The 11,426-nt window shown below is 42.4% G+C and overlaps 1 pseudogene across 1 annotated transcript; it reads right to left on the bottom strand.

Moving 5' to 3' along the window:
• Window positions 1–515: 515 nt before the first annotated feature.
• On the bottom strand, window positions 516–4,213 carry LOC147890889 (disease resistance protein Roq1-like; annotated as a pseudogene). The gene is made up of 3 exons (XR_015542641.1): window positions 3,649–4,213; window positions 2,145–3,250; window positions 516–2,008 (listed from the first exon to the last, which is right to left on the bottom strand). The product of XR_015542641.1 is annotated as a disease resistance protein Roq1-like (transcript).
• Between the last annotated feature and the right edge of the window lie 7,213 nt (window positions 4,214–11,426).

Genomic DNA, 11,426 nt, shown 5'->3' with positions numbered 1-11,426 from the left:
ACATATTAGTAATTGTCTTTCCCCATGCAACATCAAAGCTACAATTAGATATAAGACCAAATGGCTCTAAAATGATTTATGACTAACATATTTTCCATGAATAAAATCTTGAGACATGGTGTTTGATCTAAAAATGAGAGAGTTCTATTGATTGCAAACATAAAAGAACTGAAGGGTTCACATGAAGCTTGCCCATACACTCAAAATAAACCACTCAAAAAGAATTTTCACTTGAAATTAGAACTTAAGGGAACTTACATATATTTTAGATTAGACTATGGCATCTTGCAGTAAATAACCATACCACTACTAAAGGAAAGAACACAATATGCAACCTCCACACATGAACAATTACAAGCTTTTGAATTTTACTTAAGTATCTCCCTACGAAGGCTATCAACTAGTTCACAAAAAATGCTTGTAAAAAATAAAGAGCACGAGCGAGCGAGCGAGCAAGAGAGAGACAGAGACACAGACAGAGAGATTCCTTTGAAACCTATCCCTTTTTTTGCCTTTTTTTCAGAGATTAGTTGGAACCGTTATCACTTTGACTTACATTATCTATCCTAGTCCTAATCGAATCTATAACTCAAATCACTCTTATGATTTTCCCCTTTCTTTTGCTTCTTTACGTCTGTATATTACATGCCTCATCAATTCTAAGGTATTTTGTTTACAAAGTTGTACACACATTAACAAGATTATAATTTTTTTTGAAGAAATCGATCTGGTTTTCCATGAAGGCATGCATGGACACCAAAATCTTCAAGTAAACTCCTTCACCTCAGTCCAAGCCCAAGTGTTGTAGCCTTTTTAACTGCTGAAAGGAAGATGGAAGCTGGATGGAGGCTGAACTCCATGCCTTCAAGGATTCCAAGTTTTCAAGGGAGCCAAAATTTTCAGGCAGCTCCTTCAGCTGTGTGCAGTTGGAAATGTCCAAGTCCCGTAGCTTTTTCAGCTGCCCGAAGGAAGAAGGGAGTTTGGTGATGGAGGTTAATCCGCATGCTTCCAAGGATTCCAAGCTTTCAAGGGAGCCAAAGTCTTCAGGCAGCTCCTTCAGCTTAGTGCAGTTGGAAATGTCCAAGTCCCGTAGCTTTTTCAGCTGCCCGAAGGAAGAACGGAGCTTGGTGATGGAGGTTAATCCGCATGCTTCCAAGGATTCCAAGCTTTCAAGGGAGCCAAAGTCTTCAGGCAGCTCCTTCAGCTTAGTGCAGTTGGAAATGTCCAAGTCCCGTAGCTTTTTCAGCTGCCCGAAGGAAGAAGGGAGCTTGGTGATGGAGGTTAAGTCCCGTGCCTTTAAGGATTCCAAGCTTTCAAGGGAGCCAAAGTCTTCAGGCAACTCCTTCAACGCAGTGCACTCGTCAATGTCCAAGTGCCGTAGCCTTTTCAGCTGTCCGAAGGTAGAAGGGAGCTTGATGATGGAGGTTGATTTCCATAAATGCAACTCTTCCAAACTTTCGAGGGAGCCCAAGTCTTCAGGTAGCGCCTTCAGCTCAAAGCACTCGGAAGTGTACAAGACCCGTAACCTTTTCAGCTGCCCGAAGGACGAAGGGAGCTTGGTGATCGAGATTAAGTTCCATGGCACCAACGATTCCAAACTTACAAGGGAGCCGAAGTCTTCAGGCAGCTCCTTCAGTGTAGTGCACTCGCCAATGTCCAAGTGCCGTAGCTTTTTCAGCTGCCCGAAGGAAGAAGGGCGCTTAGTGATGGAGGTTAATTGAAAGCAAGTGCTTCTCCCATACCACCAACGTACCTTGTGCTTCTCAGACAACCTTTGTTGTATGTAGAGCACACTAAGAAACTCCAAGGGCAAATCTTTAGGAAGTGTCACATTAGGAGAATCCCTGAGACTGTCCAGCCACCTAATTTTCAGGCCTCGAAGTCCTTTACATGTACCATTCAAATCTGTTCCCTCAAGCTGAAGGAGTTGCAAGGATCGCATTTTGGAAAGTTGAGTTGAGTGGAGGCGGGGCAGGGAAGTGACAAGTCCACGGATTTGGTCAAGACCCTGCAACAACAGAATTTACAAAGCACTTTCATCACAACCAACCACAATTCTTTCATTTCATACTTAGGCCGCAGTGCATAATATGCTCATTGAGCAACAGAAAATCTCATTGCTGTGAAAACAGAAAAGTAAGTACCTGCTCATTGGCTAACATTTGTTTCAATTCCTCGTCATTCTGCACCCATCTCTTGCTTCTTCTATTCGCATCAATTCCCAAGTCCCTCAAATGATCGTGCATAGTGAGGTAACCCTTTTCGTTCATCTTCACCAAACACAGTTGTTTGAGCTTCTTTAGATGGATTTCGTAGCCTTTTACCAAACCATCCCAAAAGAGCTTTACTTGCCATTCGTTTACTCCACTGAAGTAGCAAGCCACGTCCTGAAACATTTGCTGTTCCTCCTCATCGAGACCTTCATAGCTAATCCTCAGCCTACCCGATATTTCTCTGTACTTGCTGCTCCTTAGCTTGTCAACAGCTTCTTTCCATTGTGCCTTTTCTCCCATTCCGCTGAGATGCAGCCAAAGCACCTCCAGGGCAAGGGGAAGCCCATGGCAAGCTTTCACAACTTCCTTTGCCAGCTCCTCAAAATCTGGATCTGCAGAGCCCCTTTTAAAAGCATGAAGACAAAAAAGTTGCCAGGACTGCTTGCGATCCATGTTTGATAGCTCGTATGTCTCCTCCCCAGACATCAGAGAGGTCATTTCTGTGAGGGAATAAGCGTTGGTCCCTGGATGTCAACAAGATTAGACTGCCAGGGAAGAGACTGGCTGGATCTATGATCTCCTGAACAGAGCTGAAGTCGCTGTTCATGCCATCCAATCTCTTCATGTCATCCAGTACTATCAGAACCTTCTGATTGCTTAATCCCCGTTTTAAACGTGCTTTCCCTCTGGCAAGATCGCCCCCCATCTCATTCTTGTCAAGCAGTAAATCTTTGCGAAGACGATCTTGAATTTCCAAAGCTTTCTCAACTCCACAGTTTTCAATGAAGCTTGATCCCTCGAAACTCTGTCTATGCCTGTCGTAAATAGCTCGGGCAAGAGTGGTCTTACCTATCCCCCCCATACCCCAAAGCAGAACAACGTACACACTTGTCTTCTCGTGCACACGAAACCGTTGCATCACATCCTGGACCTTGGCGTCCAACCCAACCGCTGTAGGCAGTCTGTCCACGGGAAGCCTGTCAGCTATCTCATTCACAATCTTTTCTACGAGAGCTTCAACCAACTCCCCTTGACGTCTGCACATTGAGCCGATTGAATGTATTAGTATCAGTCCTGCATTTCCTTTCCTCATCTTTCAGCAAAATAAACAAGCCAAATGTTTACACGAAGAAGGTATAAAATGCGTTGTATCATCAAGCAGCTCAGCATTTTTTGTTGAGAACAGTCATTAGAACGATTTCCTGCGTGAGGCCACATCTTCTCAGCAATTTGCCAGCAATTAGAATCACGAAAGCATTTGCGGATCTTTAAAAGTAATCGAAGCTTCTCCAAGCGATTACATCTTCTTCAGTAGAATAGTATTAGTAATGAGGCCCTTCAGACACTCATCCCACCAAACCAGAGAGCCCGGGAGGGGGGCTAAGCACAAGAAACAGATGCAAGAAGAAAGCCGGAAATGCAAAAGTTAACGTACCCGCCATAGTCGTTCAGCCAGAAGGCCCCGAGCCACGAGGCGTCGTGCAAAGCAAATTTCCACCGCTTGAATCTCTCCTCTTCGATCTCGCGGCCCCTAATGTAGTCCTCCATGCGAAGCTCTTCAGGCGTCACATCATAGAACACAGGGATGACCTTGCCCAGGTGATTCCGGTGGCTGTCCATCATCTCCACGAGTTCATCCAAACACCAGTCTGAGCTGCCGTAGATCTGAGTGAAGATCGGCACTCCAATGACTGCCTTCGGAGCAGCTTCCAGTATGGGTTTGCGAACGTCTTCTCCTGGAATAAGCACATCCAAGTCCAAAAATGATCTGATTCCACGGACCTTAAGAGCATGGTGAAGATGATTTGCGAAGCTCATCTTCATTTCCTTTCCACGATGGCTGATGAAAACCTCATAAGAGGCCGTAGCAACAGCAGAAGCGGAAGTGGAAGCAGACATCGATCGTTGGACGGGCTTTCTGCAGTGGCAGATACTGTTTTCTCTGCGCAAAACACAGACATACAAGATAGCCTTATTAGTGCTGCCGTAGTAGAGAAGGAGAACTGTACACTTTCTATTACGCGTGGGTTTGATCATTTTGTCAACTGTCCTGTACAAGGGATGGTACGTTTGTGTTAGATTGGTTTGATTGCAATGTATCATTGGTTTGATCATTTTGTCAACTGTCGTGTGCAAGGGATGGTACGTTTGTGTTAGATGGGTTTGATTGCAATGTCCCTTGTGTCTATGAATTATTGCTCTCCAAAAGGCCTGGGTTTGATAATTTTATCAACGGTCCTCTACAAGGGATGGTACGTTTGTGTTAGATGGGTTTGATTGCAATGTAGCTTGTGTCTATGTTCTCACTACATTTGCTAAAAAATTGCAGGTTTTTTGGGTGACCTCCAACTTTTTTTCCTTTGGGTCAAAATCAAAATTCTTCCGTTCACTTGACACTAAAGTTGGTTTTTTTGTGAACAGTGGCCCCCAACCACTCAGGTGAACGGAGTAAGTGTTGGGGTTATGGGGGGAGATTCGAATTTCACACACTCACAAGCCTATACATCTCATTTGGATCAACATCTAGTGGGAAGCGAGGCATCGGCTTGGGAAGAGTTGAGTCTGAATCACGAGCTTATTAACTGTGTTGTCTTGGATCCAAATGGTTTGGGAGGTATCTGTTGATCTACTCATCAGAAGTTAGAGTAGGAAGAATAGACTGGTTCTATATTTCTGATGAGGGATGGTGATTATCTCCTCCAATGAAAGGGAAAAACTAGTTCAATCTTGTCTTTCTGAGTATTTAGCACTCCGGTTCCTATAGCTCATCCTTTTAAGTTTAATAAGTGCTTAACAGATGAAGAGTTTTGCAACAGAATTCGGTTCATCTCGAATCGATCCCCTAGATAGTTTGAGGAACCCTGCCAAAGGTGGGATGCATTTATAAGGGCGATTGTGAAGGAACTAAGTGAGTGGGAGAAACAAAAGAGGGCTACTAATTTGAAATTGCTTAACTTGGTACAAATACGCATTGCCCTGAGGGTTGATGCCCTTAATATTAATCTAAAGGAAAAAATATGTGCTACACTCCTATCCAAAGTGGAGTTGGCCATTCAAATTAGGGAGATGGAAGAGGTAGAACGTGCTAGGTTTTTTAGTAGCAGACAACTATGGCTTCAGCTCGGTGATTGTTCGTCAAAATTTGAATCTGTCAAGCGTAAGCATCAGAGAGAAAAGATTGACAAGATTTTGGATGCTAAGGGGCAGTTAGTGACTGATTTTTAGTAGGTAGTTGAGGTTAGCTCAGTGCCATTGTTGGATATCAACCAGACCAAGATCTAGAGTAGGAAGACTGCTATGAACAGTGCTCATGTTGGTGTGGATTGTAAGGTCTCGGATGCTCAAATAAGCTTGTTAGCTCGGCCTTTTTCTCAGGATGAGCTATGGGATGATCTGAAAATGATGAAGAAGGACCGAGCACCTAGTTCAGATGGATTGACTACTGAGTTTTTCCTATTCTTCTAGGATAAGCTAGGCAAGGATTTGGCTGAGATGTTTAATGCCTCAGTTAAAAGGGGCTAACTTTCCTCTGATATAAATATTGCATTTATAAAATTGTTCCCTAAGCGGCAAAACATATTGCCAGGTGGGGACTGGAGGCCCATATCTATGCTGAATATGTCATACAAAGTAATGGCTAAGGCGTTGGCTGAGATCTATGTAATCAGGTGGTTGATCTGGAGCAGATCGGTTTTGTTAAGTCCATGGGTCTTTGACAATGTCCTGAACATATCCATAGCTCTTGATTATGCCTTGAAATTAGGACATAAGTGTATGCTGTTTGGTCTTGGATTTGGGCAAAGCTTATGACAGGGTGAGATGGGACTTCATCCTGGAAGTCCTTTCTTGTCTTGGTTTTGGTGATAGTTTCCTCAACATGATCTCGACTTTATTCTGGAATGCATCTGCTATTATGTGTCTCAATGGAGGTGTGGTAGGATGCTTTGACTTATATAGCTCGGTGAGGCAAGGGTTCCCGGTTGCACCACTCTTGTTTGCTATCATTATAGTTTCCCTTATGTCATTGCTAAAAAATAATGTAGGCAAAGGTCTTATTAAAGGACTGAGTCTCTCGGATGGTTCTCAGTTGTGTTCTCAGCTCTTTACTGATGACATTATGGCTTTTACCCAACAAGATAAGCAAACTATTCATGCCCTAATGGAGGTGATGCAATGCTGTTGTAAGTCTTCTGGCTCAGTTTGCAGCTAGCAAAAGAGTTTTGCTCTAAGGACTAGTTTGGATGCCATTCCTAGTTGGGCTGAGGAAGTGTCTATGTCTTGGGTGCGATGGGGTGAGGTCCTCATATATTTGAGTGTCCCTATAGGCGTGGGGGTGACAGTTTTTGGAGAAAGTTAAGGCAAAGCTTAGAGGCTAGAATGGTTTGTTGCCTTTGGGCTGGAATGCCATTTTGCTCATAATCAAACATCTCCTTTTTGCTGATATGACCTATGTTGCCACTACCTGAAACTTTAAGCAGAGCCATTGGTTGGTTATTGATCGGTTGCTCCAAGTATTCCTCTGAGAAGAAGATGGTGGTAAGAGCAAGATGCATTATGTGGCATGGGATGTGCTGAAGGTTCCTAACTTGCAAGGTGGATTTGGGTTACCGGACATCCGAGTTAAGAATCTATCTTTGATAGGGAAATGGTTATCCCGATTTTTCTTTGAGAAGCCGTCAAGTGGTTTATTGAAGGGGGATGGTGAGAGGGATATGGAGAAAATTGGAATTGACGATGGGAGATGTGGGCTGATGGTGCACTTTTGTTTGGGAGGTAATTGGAAAGCAGTTATGTTAGGTGATGATTCCAAGTTCACATCGACAGCGCTGCATGCTAGCCTTACATTCAGCCTGTAGCTCTGAGTGCAATCTGGCTGGCGAGGAACATAATTGTGTTTGTAATGCAGTTAAGATGGTGTATCGGAATCGGTGATCTTGAATACAATTAGAGGTGGGCTTACGGATGCTTAGGGTGGTTATGAAGCATAGCTCGTTGGTGGCAATTGCCTTCTTGAAGTGGCAAAGTGTCTCCAAATATGCTTCCTCCTCCTGTCTTGGGGTTTTTTTTCTCTACTACTTGCAGCGTTGGCCACTGGCTGGGTGCCCATTTTTGTTGGCCCAGTTTTGTACTTATCTTGGGTTTCTCCCTTATTATAAAAGTTGGCTTTTTCTTTTCTTTTTTTAAAGAAGTTATTACTGTACTTTTATTTTGCATTTTTTTAAATTTATCATTGTCTCTATACCATCTACCACTAGATCAAACATCAAGATTTTTTATTTCCTGCATAAAAAATTTACATGCAAGAAAAACCTAACAAGTGGAAGCAAAAATCAATCATTGGACTGCCTTCAGTGGTGGCAAATCAAGATATATGATGTTCTCTCTTTCCAAAACTATGGCAAATAGATAGACAAGATAGCCCTTTTTCTTAAATTTGGAAATGACTAGAAACCTTTTTTTTAAATACAAGGGTTCTGGCTTTTATTAATAAGAAAAAACTTTACAAAGAATTGGTAGGGCAAACTGCTCATTGCCTACACCAAAAAAGCACACTTAGCACTTACATACAAGGCACAAGCCCAACTCTCTCAGATGATCTCCGACCCTGGAATCCCTACTTGAAATAGACACAATCAGCAAGTTCTTAAGAAACCCAAACATAACTTGCTCTCTAACACCCACTTGCACCCCCTAGCAACACCCCATGATGAAAACCCATCAATTTGCTCTCTAAAACCAACGCGCACCCTTGGATGAAAAACTTGATTGTTCCAAGTACTCCAGATAGCCAGTAGGATAGCTATATGTATAAACTGCTAGCAAGCAACTAAGGTCGGTGGCAACCCCTTGGTGTCCCTTAGGACCACCAGCTTCCAATTAGAACAAAGAGAGGATAGACAAGATATCCTTACTTGAGAAGGAGAACTATCTCCTCTCTTTTGCATAGCTTTAAGTTATTGCTATCCCCCACTTTCCTTTCTTTTGTCCTTTTATTCATTATCATTGTCTCATGTACTGTCTGCCACTATATGTTTAATCTATATGCCATTGCTACCAAAGATCAAGCTCATGTTCCCTTGGTTGTCTCTGGTGGTCAAATTATAAAGGCTGGGTAAACCATATGCTTAATCTATATGCCATTAGTTCCAAAGGTCAAGCTCATGTTACCTTGGTTGATTGTGGTGGTCAAAATACTAAAGGCTAGGTTGAGCATTGCATAGGTGCTCTTCTCTCTTGTAAAATTCATAACTTTCATAATATAATGCTTTCACATGATTCAAACACCAACATTTTTATTGCTTGCATAGAAAATTCACGTGCAAAAACAACAAATAAAAGTGCAGCTTGAGGATTGACATTATTTGACATTAGATCGAAGTGACATTACCATAGCAACACTTGAGGCATCAGGTCACCAACATTTTTGTCCAATTATAGTTAGTAGTCTAGGAAGATTCTTAGTTAGGATCCTAGCAAATCGGTTGCTAGAACCACCTAGAAGAACGGGAACCAATCTATAAGAACAATGATGTATCAAAGAAATGGGCTTTTGGTACAGCTAGGCACCATATGGCTGGAGATGGAGGACGGTGATGGTGGTGGTGGTGATCTTGATGGGATTTCTTGTCTACATCGTACCCTCTCTCATCTTGAGCATGAGCTACACACAATACTTGTATGAGATCTAGGATTGAAAGGAGAACTGCCAAGGTGGGAAAATCTACTTGCTGATGACTCTGAGTTCCCTGCCTTGATGAACTTCTTGGTCACACAGGCTCCTTTTAGTGACGGTTTGTAGATGTCGAGTGTGAGTTTTGAGATTGAGCATGGTAGAGAACTTTGCTATGACAACACAAGACGCTCTCCCACTGGTAGTAGAGGTTGGATACATGGATTATTTTTTCATGTTAGTTTCATTAAGAAGCAAAGCTTTTATATTGGTGTCAAAAGTTTGTATGCCCTAATAAAAATAAATGAAACATTCACTAGGATTTGAAACTTTTATGTGAAAAAATTAGAAGTTACAAAATTATGCTATATGCTATCAATGTTGTGAAACTAAAAGAAATAGCTAGCTAAACGTTGGCTAGGATTTATATTTATTATATATATATACCTTCGATAAAACCATCCATGGTTGGATACAATACCCATGCAAGAGGATGTGGAGGTGGTAGTGGTGCGAGAGGTGAAAGCGTTGCGCAACAAAAGTCCTTCGCTTACAATTGTTGGCAAGTAAAAGAGGTAGGAGAGGTGGCGCCAAGGCCTCATACATGGCAATAGCTCATACTACTAGAAGAGATTTCTTTTTCTTTCCTGCCAGATTGCGATTTGCTCCTCGCACTCCCTTCTTAGAAGAGAACTTTGACCTCACCCACGCGGGAAGAGAAGCCAAAGCAGAAAGAGTATCCCTCCCCCATGGCGGAGAAGGTAGCCCATGCAAGTCCAACAACATCACCAACAAAGGAATTGAGCAAGAAGTTGTGAGAGAATGCTCTTCAACAACCAAAGAAGTCCTTCAAAGAACGTATGAAGGAGAGACTGATGAAACAACTTAAGTCCTGGAAAAAAAAAAGTACACAGATCCAATAGACTCACCCCTTAGGAACTTGAGCTGGAGGAAGTTATCAAAAAGGCCATCTTGGTCGAGTAGTGCCCCCTTTTGATTTAGGTACTCATGTCACTGCTACACTCGATGATGAACCCCTTCTTTAGTATATGGAGTGGCTTAACACACATGTGTTGGTTGGTTTTCTGCTGGGTTTTAGACCCCCCTGATAACGATAGAGACTTGGATTTGAACCAATTGGTTGAGGAAGGGAGTTGTCACAAACATTAGATTCCTTTGAAAGATTTTTTTTACTTACTTTTTAAATGGGCTGATATGGCAACAAGATCGTTGCAACATGGGTGGTGGACCACTCAAAACCAACCTCTGTATCTCTCTTGGGGGTCTCATGATTTCTCCCCAGACAATCCAAGTTCCACTAGAATTCCCATCTAGGTGGAATCGCCAAACTTACCATTGTCCCTCTATAACCAACTCCGTGCCCTTTGTAGTAGTTTGGGAAAGGTTTTAGGTGTTGAAACTAAAAATTTTATCAACCCGAGGGGGAATCCTCAAATTTGCATCTCTATATGGATATAACAAGAGACCTGCCCAACTCTTTGGTGATCCTCAACAAAATTGGAAGTGTTTTTCAAGAACAACAACTTCTATATAAAAATCTTCCTAACTCATGCTTCCTATGTGGACTTGCAAGTCACGCTGTGAAGAATGCCCCAAGGTCCCCATGCTGAGCAGAAATGTAGAGAGGCCACTATAGAAGTGGGATCTCCCTCCAGTTCTAAATCTATTCCAAAGTAGGAATTACCTAAGTCCCCTCAGGTCCCTTTCATGACAAACTCCTTTGAAGCCTTAGTTGAGGACGAGACTGAATATTGGATCAAAGAAGATCAATACAAAATGCAAGATGATGACTTTGAGCGTAGATGGTCTAAGGAGTTTGAAGATGACATTAATAGAAATGACAAGATGGTCACTGACAACAAGGGTCCTAACTGCGAAGGGGAGTTACCCAAGACCTCCCAAGAGGAGAAGGAAACCTCCCTTCAGAACAAAGCATTTATTGTTGTCCAAATAAAAGAAGACATTCCAAAATAGGGAGTCTCTGGAGTAGGGGTCAATGTAAAAGATTCCCAAGTGTGAGAGAAGACATCTTACACCTTTTTGTGGCATGCCCTCATGCTGGAAAAGTTTGCAAATTGGTCCACATGCTTACGGGTGAACCTTTGAGTTGGAAGGCTACACTTTTAGGGGAGGCTACCGAAGTAAAAAATGATACCTGCTGGCTTCAGTTTAGAGCACATGAAATTTGGTATATCTAGATTACCAAAAACAATTTTTAGTTTTATAAGATTGTGTTGTTTGCTGACATCATTTTTTGTGAATGATGGGATAGGAACAAAAGTTTATCCACAAGGCCATTGAGCTATACAATGAAGCACATACCTAGTTGATTATGGAGATTGAGCTACATGCTCGTAGCTACCTAGAAGATTCCCACACTGTTGTTATTAAAGTACCAATTGAAGTTGACCAGCACGTCACATCCAAGGAGATTCTCTTGAACTCTGATGCTGACCCGGATGCCTTGTCGTAGGTTGTAAGGACTCCCCCCTCTGCTGCTCCTTTTTTCAAAGTTCCATCAC

Source organism: Dipteris shenzhenensis, chromosome 18 (assembly GCF_047967505.1).
Source record: "Dipteris shenzhenensis isolate YYH24624 ecotype China chromosome 18, Dip_SZ_1.0, whole genome shotgun sequence".
Classification (NCBI taxonomy): Eukaryota; Viridiplantae; Streptophyta; class Polypodiopsida; order Gleicheniales; family Dipteridaceae; genus Dipteris; species Dipteris shenzhenensis.
The sequence above is the reverse complement of the archived record's forward strand: the minus strand, read 5'-3'. Positions and strand labels throughout refer to the sequence as shown.